The following is a 14,570-nucleotide window of genomic DNA, read 5'->3' as shown; positions in this document are numbered from 1 at the left end:
GCAGGATAGAGCAGGGTTTAGGGCTGTTGTGCATAGGGTCGCTATGAGTCACAAACGACTCGACGGCACATAACAACAACAACACAGTGATTCCTAGGACAAAGATAAGCAATCTCTTCATGTAAAAATGTACAGTATTGAAAACATGATGAAGGGTCATCATGTCTCAGAACTGACCTAACAGCCTGGATTATGGAAAAATAATCAGTTCCATAAAAAGTGCAACATCATTCCAAAACCTCCTTCTATGTGACTGTCTTCCTAGAAAGGTACTACATCCAGTTCTTGATTGAGAATTGAGTGCTTTTTAAAGTAAACTATACTCATATTTGTACAAATGAAGGTTACATTGAAAAATGAAGTAATACCCTCAAAATATAATATTGTCTTTTAAAATAGAATTTATAAAGAAAATCCACAATTTACATGACCATAAGACCTTTTTAAAAAATGTTAATGATAACAGAAACTTTAGGAATTGAAAGAAGTTAATACAACCTAAAATCTAGAGTGGAGATCGCTAATTCCCTAATATTGTTCTGAGGACCATTGAGTCAGAAGTGACTCAAGCTGATCCTTCAGTGGGTTTTCAGAGGCTATAGACTGCACTAAAAGAAATTGTGTATCTTTCTCTCCATGGTGCATCTGGTGGATCCAGACCATGTACCTTTGGGTTTGGCAGCACAACTCTTTATCACTTTGATGCAATGATGTTCATATTATTAATAGTAATACATTCAACTAATTAACTTAGTGTACAGTCATATGAAAGGAGCCTAATTTGCAGTGCAAACATCTTGCTGGTAAAGCTGGGCCAAGAACAATGATGAGTATATTATGAAACTCATAACTACTTTTATAAGGTGTTGAAACAGATGTTCTATTTCTTTTCCATCATGTTCATTTTATTAAGATCCAATTTAGAAATACTTCATTACTGATCCTCACATCAAGAATCATTTATTAAAAGTGGATTTTTAGCCTTAATGTTGTATATCCTTAAGTCGGAACCAACTCATAGCTGGCCCTTCAAGAGTTTTCATCAGAGACAGTTGGCAGCGCAGTTCTTTACAACTCACCCACCAGAGCTCCCGTTTTTAGTCTCATGGACACTGAACATTTTGTAAATTCACCAGACTTGCTTTCTTCATTGAGTTGTTGCTAGACATTTTTGTTAAGCAAAATGAGCATTAAACTCGTTGTTGCTAAGAAAAAGTTGGCTCAATTCAATTGTACATCTAGAGAAAGACTTGAGGATCTGCTTTCCCAAATATTATAGTCATAAGACTCCACAGGCAACTTTATTGTTACATAAGATCTCTGTGAGTGAAAAGGAAATTTAATAACACTAAACAGACACAACCTATACCAAAGATATCTATCTATAATGTCTTGACATGATGTATTTCTATTATCATGGATATTTTTATTTTAAAATTTACATTTAACTTCTGCATCTTCTATTATACATTACACAAAGTAAAGAATAATAATTTAGTGAATGAATTGATTAACCATATTTTAACGGCAAATCTGTACATGTTGACATCTAATTGGTTTCGATTCTTAGCAAGCAATGCCAAATATAATAAAACGCTGCTTGGCATCTGTTATGTTTACAATTTTTGCTATGTTTGAGCACACTGTAGTCATCGCTATTGTCAATTAACCTCATTTAGGACCTTTTAATGTTTCACTCTCTACTTCATAATGCATATATTTTTTCAAGGAATTACTCTATTAATATTAATAATAATAAAGTACATGAGATGTATAATTTTATTATAATCTCTTTTTTATTTTTATTTTTATTGTTAATTCTAATGAAAATTTACAAGATCTTGGATTTCCATTCATTCATTGTTGCACTTTTTTCCCTGCCCACCCCTCCCCTCCAGTTCATTCTTCTCTTTGCAAAGTAAAATTCTTTCATTGTTATACAATCCTTTCCCGCCAAGTCCACTCCACTATGCAGCCTTATTTCTAGACTCATGTCATGACATTAATACCTAATCATATATCCCTTTCAAACAGTTCTCTCGCTCATCTGTTTCAGAGCAGTATACATAATTTATCCTATCTTTCTCAGTCTCCCCCGACCCCAAACTCTATGTAAGTCCCATTTTGCAACAGTGGTACTATGCAGTATTTGTCCTTTTGTGACTGAGATAGTTCACTCAGTGTAATGTCCTCCAGGGTCATCTGTTTTAAATAGTATTTCCTGAGTTCCTTTTTTTTTCAATGCAGCATAATATTCTATTGCACAAATAAACCACAGCTTCTCTATCCATTCATTTGTTGACGGGATATTAGGTTGTTTCCAACTCTTCACTATTGTCAATCTCTTCTAAGAAATATTTTGACTGTACTTTCCAAAAGTGATTTGTTTGTTCTTTTGGCAGTTTACTTAATATTCTTAACCAAAAATCTTAATTCTAAAGCATCAATAGTGCTTCAATCTGTTGTTCAACTTTTGCATTCATATGATGTTGCTGTTTTTATTACGTGCCATCGGGTCACTTGCAACTCTATGTACAAGAGCGACCCTATGTACAAGAGCCCTAAACATTGCTCTTTCCTGTGTCAACCTCATTGTTTCCAACACTCCTACTTCTGCTACCCCAATCACTGAATCAATCCACCTCATCAAAGGTCTTCCTCTCCTGCACTGTCCCTCCATTCTCCCAAATATGATGTCCCTCTCCAAGGACTGGTCCCTCCTTGCAACATACTCAAAGTATGTGAGAAAAAGCTTCAGAATCCTTGACTCCAAGGTGCATTCTGGCTTCACTCTGTCCAGGACCAACCTGTTTGTTCTCCTAGCCTACCATGGTATATTCAACACTCTTTTCCAGCACCACAGCTCAAAGGCATTGATTCTCTTTCTATCATCTCTAGTCACTGTCCATTTTTCTGATGTATAACACGCAACTGCAAAGATTACAGCCAAGATCAGGTGCACCTTAGTGTACAGCCTGATTTTGTTGCTCTTCAGTACTCTGGAGAGGTCGATGACAGCTGACCTTCCCAATGCAATTCGTCTCCTGATTTCCTGGTTGCTGGTACCAAGAGTGTTGACTGTGGAGGCAAGCAAACTAAAACTGTTAACAATGTCAATCTCTTCACCATCCATAATGATGCTGCCTATTAGCCCAGCATGAAAATCTTTGTCTTCTTGATATAGAGCTTCAATCTGTATTGAAGGCTGCAGTCTTGACCTTCAGGCAAGCGCTTTGGGCCCTCCTCAGTTTCAGCAAGCAAGGTTGTGTCATCTGCATAACACAGGTTTTGATGAGTCTTCCATCAATCCTGATGTCACATTCTGCCTTATACAGCCCAGCATCTCGGATGATCTGTTCTGCATACAGATTGAAAAGGTATGGAGACAGAATACATCCCCGGGTGGACTGCCTTTCCAATTTTGAACCATGCGGTGTCTCCTTGCTCTGTTCTGACAAATGCCTCTTGGTCCAAGTATAGGTTTTCCATAAGCACAATCAAATGTTCTGGGATTCCCATTCTTCTCAGAGTCAGTCACAGCTTGTTATGATCCACACAGTTAAAAGCCTTTGCAAAGTCAATGAAGTACAGATAGATATTGCTCATAACTCTCTACTTTCTGCCAAGATCCATCTAATATTAGCTATAAAATTCCTAGTATCACTGACCTCTTATAAATCCAGCCTGCATATCTGGCAGTTCTCTATTGGTTGTTCCAGTTGTTTTTTGTATAATTTTCAGTTGAAATTTTGTTTATTGTAATAAACAATATTATTATATATTATATATATTATATATATATATATATTAATAATTATGTAATATTAATGATACTGTTTGATAATTTCTTTGGAATGGAACAAATACCGATCTTTCCTAGTAACTGGCCAGGTAGCTGTCCTCCAGGTTTCTTGGCACAACTTAGTGAGCACATCCAGGGCAGCGTCTGTTTGTTGAAATATGTCAATTGGTATGTCATCAATTCCTGGAGCCTTGTTTTTTGCCAAAAGGACAAATACTGCATAGTACCACTGTTGCAAAATGGGACTTACATAGAGTTTGGGGTGGGGGGAGACTGAGAAAGATAGGATAAATTATGTATACTGCTTTGAAACAGATGAGCGAGAGAACTGTTTAAAAGGGATATATGATTAGGTATTATTGTCATGACATGACAAGAACTTCGTCCTTGATCACCACAGGCTCTTACTCATATGTTATTTCATGAAATTCTTCTGTTCCAGGCAATTCCTTCTGGTAGAGTGACTATGTGTATTCCTTCCATCTTCTTTTAATGTTTCTTGGATCATTTAACACTGTAACCAAAGCCTCTTTAAGTATGATATAATTTAAAATACCAAGGATTGAAGAAGGTCCCTCTTAGTTCTTAAAGTGAGATCTTTGTCATTTGAATCAGGGTCATTTTTGTTTTCAAAGTGAACGTTTATCTATATTTCTTATTGGTCCATTTGTGAGGATTTTAATTTCTCTATGTTGAAGTATAATTCACACTGAAGGTTATAGTCTCTGATCTTCATCAGTAAGTGTTTCAAGTGCTTTTCCACTTCAGCTAAAAATGTTGTCTTCTGCCTGTCACAGGCCCTTAATAAGTCTGTCTTCCTTCTTATATGACAACCACACATAGTCCAGTGTTGGGTTTTTTAATTCAGTGCACAGATTGAGTAAGCACAGAAAAGGATATAACTTTAAACCACACTTTTCCTGGTTTAAGCCACACAGCATCATCTTGCTGTGGTTACACAAGTGGTATTTACTCTATTTTTCTTATATACAATCAACTGGGAATGCCCATTTTTTACAATGTTATTCATAACTTTTTATAATACACACAGTCAAATGTCTTTTCAATCAATAAAATACAAGTAAATTTTACTGGTACTCTGATTTCTGTTAAGATTACCTTAATATTATTAATGATAACCCTTATTTTACTTTCTCTTTTAAATATGGCCATATTTCTAGTAATTGACTTTCAGTACATTGTAGCAAACAATTTTTTCATTATCTCCAGAAAAATGATACTTGTGATAAATATTCCTTTATATTTCTGCATTCTGTTGGATGGAATTTCCTCCCATGGGCACAACTAAGTATCTTTCCAGTCATTTGGCTATGTAGATGTCTTCCACATTTCTTAATATAAATGAGTGAACACATTCTGTGCTACATTTACCAAGATATCTCAATTTGTATTTTGCACCTACAAATAGAGTAAATGTAGTTTCTTTCTTTTGAAACATCAGTTCGTCATGACATGCTACCTCCTGAAATGACTGAAAGTCAATTGATCTTTTGATCCTCTGACTCAAGTTTCTTTTGTCAATATTCTTTTGATGCTTTCTATATCACTCAGTTTATGGTAATATATTCTTTCAATATTGCAACTCAATACTTGATTTTTTTTTCAGGTCTTTATGCTTGAGAAATGCTGAATGTGTCTTTACTTTTACTTTTGTAACTCCAAGTCATTGAACATTTCATTATATTCCTTTACTTGTCTTTAGCAACACATCAAAATCTTCTCTTTAGGTAATTTAATTTCTCCCATTTGGTTTAGCATTTCTATGTTCTAGGTAATTTTTCAGAATGTCTTCTAATGTTTGTTTTGGTCTTTCTTACTCTCCCTTTAAATTATTTTCACTTTCTTCAGATAAGTTGACTTGCTATTATTCCACAACTCACCTAGTGTTCACTTAATAGGATATGGTGTCTCATACTTATATGATAGTGTATATTGTCTCAAGTAGAGTGCAGTAAATAATGTATGTTGCCTCAAATTTATTCTTAAAATGATCTCTAAGCTCAAGTGTGATATACAGAGATAATACTTTGTCAGTCATGGACTTGTTTTCATTTTCTGCGGCTACAATTTGAACTTGCATATGAGCAACTCTCTGTTGCATAGCTGGCCACTAGCTTTACTCTGGTTGTTGGAGTTAAGGAAGATAGGTGCAAGGTCAATTAACTGAAAGAGACCCATATTTGTGTACATTCTCAAGAAAGGTAATCCAACAACATATATCATCCTGTCATGTTTAGATAGATATAGAGATAGATATATAGTCACCATTTATGTTGTTGATAATGTTATTTATAATGATTAAGTGTTGACCTTACAAAGTTCTGTCTTGTCAAATTTTGTATCATTTCTGTAAAGAAGTTCAGATTTTTCAGCTTGTGCTACCTTCCACCCCCCTTTTTTTCAGAAATAAATCACCAGGTCCTTCTTTCTGGTCTGTCTTAGTCTTGGGCTCTGTTGAAATCTATTCACCATAGGTGATTTTACTGATATTTTAAAGTATGATAATCTAGCTACTAGCATCACAACAATATGCAGCCACAAAAATACAGAGACTGACAGACAAGTGATGAATCTCTGTGCATGAAGTGCAACGAATCTATTTTCCATCCAAGTATTCTTTTCTCTGCTACAACATTCATTATTCTTACTCCTTACTTAAATACAGATAAATTTAGCCATGTATAATTAAGAATTCTAGAAATGTCATGTTTTCTTTAAAAAGTTCAGTTCTTAAATTGCTTCTTAGATTTTATTACTTTGTTTTAAAATAATGGAAATCCGATACTGACTATGAGACATTAATACATGGATATTATCTTAAGGTGTTTTAACTAGTAAGATGTGTTCAAAAGTACAAAGGGGAAAGGGGAAGAGCGAAGTGTGCTGGTGGTTGGGGGAGGAGGGAAAATCTCAAAGTGGCAGAGTGAAGTCTGCAGAGAGAGGAAGTGAAGGAGTTAGGAAAGATCCAGTGAGGACCTGAAAAGACTGGACATAGGTAATACTGAATATAAATCAAAGGTGATTAATTTTCTAAAACACAATATATGGGAATTATCATATGAGACACAATGTTAATGAAGGAATGTATGAAAAACAATGTGTATAAATTAAATACAATGTATATGAATTTTGCATACAAATCAATATTAAAAATATAGTGTGAGGGAAACATTTAAAGATTTAACATCAGTTCAAACTTGATTTGCTACTTTTTACTCAAAGCTTTTGAAACAAGTACCATGAAAAGAAAAAAAAAGGAAGAAAAACTAATTTCAGCCAATTCTGAACATTGGTAAATTTCTGGCAATCTGTAAGTCTCTAAGAGGTCTCAATCAGAAGAGGAAGAGCTCACTAAAAAGAAACATAACAATCTATTTTGGGAGAACAAAAAAGAAAATAAAATGAATGCTGTGAACCATTTTGAGATACAGGCGAACATGGGACAGAAACTTGCTTAGTTTTTGAAAGCACTATTTAAAAAGTCCTTCATTAGTGTAAAGCCAAAGAATGACTTTGGCTAATTTACTATTGCCTATAAACACAAGTGCATTGTAGTTAGTGAAATAAAATTTCAATTTCATAGAATATCTTATATAACATTTGAAGTCTCTTATTTAGAACTATAAAAAGCCCAATAGTGAACATATTATACGTTCTGCTGATAAAAGAAAGGTTAGCAGTAAAAGATACTTTAAATGTGCCAGCTACTCCTCAGCAGAAAGATGGGAATTCTACCTCCAGAAAAAACCTACTGGTGGTGGCTAGAAGTTAGAATTAACTTGACAGCAATACGTTTGTTTTGTGCTCACTTAGAACTAAAACAATGCGTAGAGTTTGTAATTTGAAATATGACTAAGAAGTTAATGAAGATATTTAACATTCAAGCAAATATTTATAAGAAAATAGCAACAATGACGCCAAAGACAAAGTTCACAAACAAGGATGGTTAGTAAATAATAGAAATAAGAATATGAAAAATAGAGAAGTTGGAAAACTATGTGACAGTGTGGGATTACAAGGACACCACTCTATAGTCTTCGCAATTACATGCTATGCATTGGAAAGTTGGACAGTGAATAGGGATGATAGAAAGAGAAGTGAAAATAAAAATAATAAAAAGAAAGAGAAGTGATGTCTTTGAGCTGTGGTGCTGGAGAAGAGTGTTGAATATATCCTGGACTGCTAGGAGAACAAACAGGTTTGTTCTGAAGAGGGTGAAGCCAGAATGCTCCTTGAAGTCAAGGATTCTCATTCTTTGGGCATGTTGCAAGGAGGGACTGGTCCTTGGAGAGGGAAGTCATTCTTGGGAGAGTGGAGGGACAGAACAAGAGAGGAAGAACCTTGATGAGATGGATCAATTCTGGGTTTGGAGTGGTGGGAATGAGTGTGTTTGAAACGGCGAGGTTGGCAGTTGGCACAGGATAGAACGGTGTTTAGGGCTCTTGTACATAGGGTCACTATGAGTCGCAAGTGACTTGATGGCACATAACAACAACAACAACAAAATATGCATGGCTTGTTAAATGGAAAACAAATACATGCTATGAACTTTCAGCCAAAATTTGTTCCAGTTGTTTATAGAAAATAGGTCTACTCTGTAAACTGTCACTCAATTCACATGAAAAAAAATTAAATAATAATAGTTAACCTTTAAGAGTGCTTACTTTCTTTCAGGCACAAAATCAATTGCATTATCTCTAATAAATATTTTCAAATACCAGTTGGCTTAGTGGCAAGAAACTGCACAACCAACTCAAAGGCAGAAGGTTTTTAACTCACCAGCTGCTCCATGAAAAAAGGTGGGCAATCCCCTCTCATGTAGTTTATTGTCTCTCAAAACCCACTGAAGGGTCAGGTAAGAGTTGGTTCCAACTTATGATACATAAAACCAAAAGATAATAATATAATTCTTCTCAATTTGAAGCTGAACTAACTGAAGCTTAGACATATTAAGAACCTTGTTAAAATCATAAAGCTTGGTAGTGACGGAGCTTGGTCTCCATCCAAAAATACATTTTAAATATAATATTATCATTATTTGTTATTACATATGTTAGTATATAGGACCAACATTTGATACTATTAATTTACATCAATATTCTTAGGTAGTAGACTTGTTGGCACAACCATAGAACACTTGTATAGACTGGAAGTTGGAACTCACTAGCTATTCTGAAGGGAAGAGATGTGGCAGAGTATTTAGTGTATTTTATTTCTTTAGAACATTTTAGTGTCTAAATAGATTTTTTCTTTTATGTGGCTTCACTCTGCCTTGCTTTATTTAAATACTCTACACACACACACACACACACACACACACACACACACACACCCCACAGAATATAATAAAACACTGAGAAAAAGCGAAAAAAGGAAGTGGGCACCCTGGAGTGGGCCTGACAGCGGGAATTTGAGTGAGGTCCCCACATGTGCACAATTGGCAAGAGTCTGCGCATGCGCCTTCCCCATGGGTGCTTTCTCAAAAAGTTGGAAATACAGATACCATTTGACGCAGCAATTCCACTACTGGAAATATACCCCAAAGAAACCATAACCACCACCCAAGCATATATATATGCACATCCATGTTTATCACAGCTTTGTTCACAGTATCAAAGGGTTGGAAACAACCTAATTGCCCATCAACAAATGAATAGATAGAGAAGCCGTGGTATATTTACACAACGGAATACTACACTGCATTGAAAAACAAGGAACTCATGAAATATTATACAAAATGGGTGATCCTGAAGGACATTTGCTGAGTGAAATATCTCAGTCACAAAAGGACAAATACTGCATAGTGCCACTGTTGTAAAACGGGATTGATATTGGGGTAGGGGAGAACCTAAGAAAAGAGGGGATAAATAATGTATATGGCATTGAAACAGATGAGGGAGAGAATTGTTTAAAAGGAATATATGATTATATGATCTATGATTGTCATTTTCATGACAAAAATCCAGCCTAAGAGCTGCATAGTAAAGTGGACTTTGGACTCGGGAGTGGGGGAGGGATTCTATAACAATGAAAGTTTTTTGGTTTTTTGTTTGTTTTCTTTTCAAAGAGAAAAGTGAACTGGGGTTGTGGGCAGGGAGGAAAATTTGCAACAATGTATGAATGGAAATCCAAAACCTCGATAAACTTTCATTAAAATTTCAATAATAAAAAAAGTGAAAATACTTCCACTACACATGCACCGATATATGTATGTATGTTGCTGTTGTTGTTGCTATGTGCTGTCAAGTTGACTACGACTCATGCACAGTAAGTTTGAACCCTGTTCTGTTGTGAGCCAATCTCACTGTCTGACACACCTACCCTCATTACCCTAGTTATTTTGTCAATCCTTCTCATCAAGTGTCGTCTTCTTCTGATCTGTCCCTCATCTCTCGAAGCATATTTTTCCAAAGACTGGTCTTTCCTGGCTACATGCCCGCAGTACATAAGAAAGAGTCTCAAATATTCTTGCCTCTAAGAATCAGCTTGGCTTCACCATCTCCAGCACAGGCCTGTTAGTTCTCGTGTCAGTTATGGTAAGTTCAATACTCTTTTCCAGCACCACAACTCGAAAGCATCAAGTCTTCTTTTGTCCTTGATCAATGTCCAGCTCTCTGATCTCTCATGCATAGCGAGTAATTATAAAGGCCATGCCCTGGAAAATATCTAAATTTTATATATCTATATGTATCATAATTGAAAGGGTTGAGGGACACCACAGGAAAGAAAGATTCCAGATGAGATGGATTGACAGGTTAAGTGGGGCAATGGGATTAGGAGTGTCGGAATCAACGACACTGGCTCAGAATAGGGAAGGTTCAGAGTTGTTATACATAGGGTCGCTATGAGTTGCAGGTGACTCAATAGCTGTGTACGGTATAGTTAGAACTGACCCTCTGACCCTCCAGCAGGTTTTCAGAGGCAGTTAATGGCAAGTAAGGAGACTGTCCATCTTTCTCTCATAGAGCAGCTAATGGACTCAAACTGTATGTGTATCAGTTTTATATCTATCTATCTATCTATCTATCTATCTATCTATCTATCTATCTATCTATCTATCCATCCATCCATCCATCCATTCATGGAGCTCAGTGGCCAAGTGGTAAGAAGCTGTACTGCAATCCCAGTTCGGATCTACAAGACACCCTGCAACAGTATGAAGGACTGTTCCCATTCATTTAGAGCCTCTGAAAACCTGCTGGAGAAAGTTCAGCTATGAGTCAGTTTTAACATAATGGTGCATAAACAGCAACATGCATGTGTGCCTCTGTGTGTGTACCCTACTAAAGTTGAGAGTTGTGTAAGGAAAATTAAATCATTTCATTTTCTAAGCAGATTTATTAAGTCTACAAGGCATTTGCCATTCCAAAATAATTTGTTTATGTGAATTAATCACACTTCACATATTGCATGTACATACTGTAAAAAAAATTATACCATTTCTTTAAGCTGGAAATAAAATTGCAAACCTTGAAAGGGAAGATTTTACTGCTCATCCATAAAATTTGAGTTTACATGAGAACTGGAATGCATTTACACTATGGTAACTTGATTACTCATAAAAAGGTTGAAGTGCATGGTGTTTCACTTAGTTTAATTAAAAAGCTACTTAGGGTTACTTCAGGTTGTATAAAAGTGCAGAAATAGAAATCACTAGGGAAGATTTATATTCTTTATATCACCACTACCAGGAAACCTGCATAAACTAATGAATGGTTTATTTCTGTGCCAGAAAGCAATCACTGTAAACTAAATGTGAGCTGGGCAATGCTTTATTATAGGGCAGAAATTACATTATTCATTTATAAATTTTCCCAGTGATAATTCACTAGTTTCTATTCAATGGTTACCTTAAACTTACAAAATTGTATTTAATATATAAATAATGGAATGGAGATAGAATTTATTTTGTGTAAAAATATTAAAAATATTGTCTAGAGTTCCCTGGTGAAAATTGTAATTCAAAAATTTTAGAAGACGTATAGTTAAACAGGGATTTTACCTAGGGAGTTAGATTTAAGAGAACCTCTGAAAAGAGAGAAAATGGTACCCTGTAAAGTCAGAACCAGAATAAGTGAAGGAGGAAATGATAAATATAAAGATATTTTACTACTAAAGGAGAAATTTGAAGAAGTACTAAATATTCTTTGAATTGCAAGAGAAACAAACAGACCTGTCATGGAATAAACGCTTGCTTGAATTGAGGATTGCTATTATTTCATGTCATATACTTTGGAGATATTATACAAAGGGTCCAATCTTGAGAGATAACATTATCTTGGTAAAGTAGAAAGTTAGAGAAAAGGAGGAGGTCTCTTATATAGAGTGACACAGTGACTGCAAACAATTGGCGCAAACATACCTAATATTGTAAGAATTGTGTAGGACTCAAAAACAAGGCACTATTATATGTGGAATCATTATGAGTTAGAAGCAACTAAACTACACCAAACACTAGTGTCTGACATCTATCATCCAGATGTGCTAACTGACCATAACAGGGATAGCACTTTAATATTGTTCACTCTGTATTCATTAAAAAGAACCTCATTCTTAAAAAAAAATCCAAACCTCACAGTTGCAAAAGACATATAATTTCATTTTACACTATAGAAACAAGCTCAAAAGCTCCAATGGCCCCCACACTATTAAGAGTAAAGAAACATATAGAGCCCAACAGCAACAAAAAAATGTTCCTCATCTTTGTAAAAGAAACAAAAGGGAATATAATGTCCAATATTGATCAAAATTATTACTTACTGTGGAATGGATTTTGGCTTCTAATCGTTACTTAATTATTAGGAGTTGCTCTGTCAACCCAGAAGCATATAGTTGGAATCCATAAACTTCTCTTCAGGAGAATGAGTAATCTCCTCACATGCTATTTAGTGCTTCTGAAAATTTACAAGAGAATTAGTTAGGTATAAATCTTTTCCAACTTGAAGGAATATAACAACAATCTGATGACCTCATATGCAAGAAAATGAAATAGTTTCTTGATTGTGCATCATATAGAATTGCTAGTATGTTTGAATCTATTGTTGTGAAATGCCTTTCAATGCATGAGATTAATAGTCTTGCACTATAGAAGGACTGGCAATCTCCTCCTTTGGGATTAACTGCCTCTTGAAACCTCCTAGAGCGTCAGCTATGGATCAGTTTTTACTTGATGGTACACAACAAAAACAAATCTAAAACTGTTCTATAATTATCTTTAGGGTTTTATTGACTAATTTTCAAGAGTAGATCACCAGGCCTTTCCTCCTCCTGTGTCTTGATGTGAAGATCTCCTGAAGCATATACACTGTGTGTAACTATGTTGGTATTTGGAATACTAGTGACAGCTTTAGAGAATCATTGCAACATGCATGTAACACATAGTGTGACAAATTGAGAGAAAGATGGTGGAATCATAATTGTAAAAAAAATATTATATTTAAATAGAGTATTATACCAATACTTCTATTTTAATATAAACTATAGTGGATTATGACCATATCAGGTTCTCAACAAAAATTTGAAAATAATATAAAACTCTGTACTTAAATTGATCTATCACTCAGAATTTAAGATGATTCTAACCTCAAGCAACACTTCTGTGACATATGATAACATCCTACCATGTGGCTAGAACTATGCTAAGTGGTATAGGACAAAGTATAGTGTGGAAATATCTACTCCCACTGAGTGATACAAGTGTATAGAAGCTACGTACAATGAATGTACTAATATTTTCATTCTAATTTTTATATATTTATTACTTTATTAATGTATTTGATAAGCATTCTTTTCAAACAATGATAATTTCTAAAAAAATATTTTCATTTATTTCACCATTTCTATTTCTAAAGTACATATCACTCACTTCTCTTTATTCCCTTAAATTATTTCATGTGAATAAAGTTTATTAATTTTTAATTTGCAAAAACTAATTGTCTTCCACCTCTTGGCCATTGAAAAGGAAGAAGATGGAAATGTTTCCTAAAATTTCCTTCTCAAATATCAATGTACATGGGGGAGGGCAGGTTGAGGCACTACTTTTAAAAATTCAAATGAGCTTATCAAAGATATATTATATATCAAAGATATATGATTAGGATTTTGTTTAAAAGTTGGAAAGCAACCATTCAGAATTGTTAATAAAATTATAAGGCAAATTATTTAGTTCATTAATGCAAACATGAATAAAACAAAAGGAAATACAAAATTGTGAATTATTCTTAAAGTTGAGCTTCACTTTTGACAGAAAATTAAGAAAGAATGCAAGACAGTATGATTAAGATGATCATGTTTTCATAGAACATAGGTACTGCAATAATAAATTTCATCTGAATGGAAAATCCCACCCTATTTTATAATATTCAAAACATGTTCACTAAAGGAAAATAACTATCCGGTTTGTTGAGTAAGAGACAGAGCTTAGTTCCACATTATGGAAATACTGACATTGTATACTTCTCTTTTTTTTTTTTTTTGGTGCAAGAAGGGAAGACCCTCTACTAGGTGGATTGATTCAGTGACTGGGGTAATCGATATAGGTATGTCAGAGGCAGTGCAATTGGCACAGAATAGAACAGGGGTTAGGGCTGTTGTACATAGGGTCACTATGAGTCGCAAGCAACTCGGTGGCACACAGCAACAACAACTATCCTTAGTAGACCGTAGTTCATACAATGATTTGTGTTAATTCTTAACACTTAAAAGTTTATCCTTTATAAAATAAAAATTACTCTGGTGGTACAATAAA

The sequence above is a fragment of the Elephantulus edwardii genome, unplaced genomic scaffold (genome assembly GCF_000299155.1).
Source record: "Elephantulus edwardii isolate Elephantulus edwardi_28Jun2011 unplaced genomic scaffold, EleEdw1.0 scaffold00081, whole genome shotgun sequence".
Lineage (NCBI taxonomy): Eukaryota > Metazoa > Chordata > Mammalia > Macroscelidea > Macroscelididae > Elephantulus > Elephantulus edwardii.
This window is presented reverse-complemented; position numbering follows the sequence as displayed.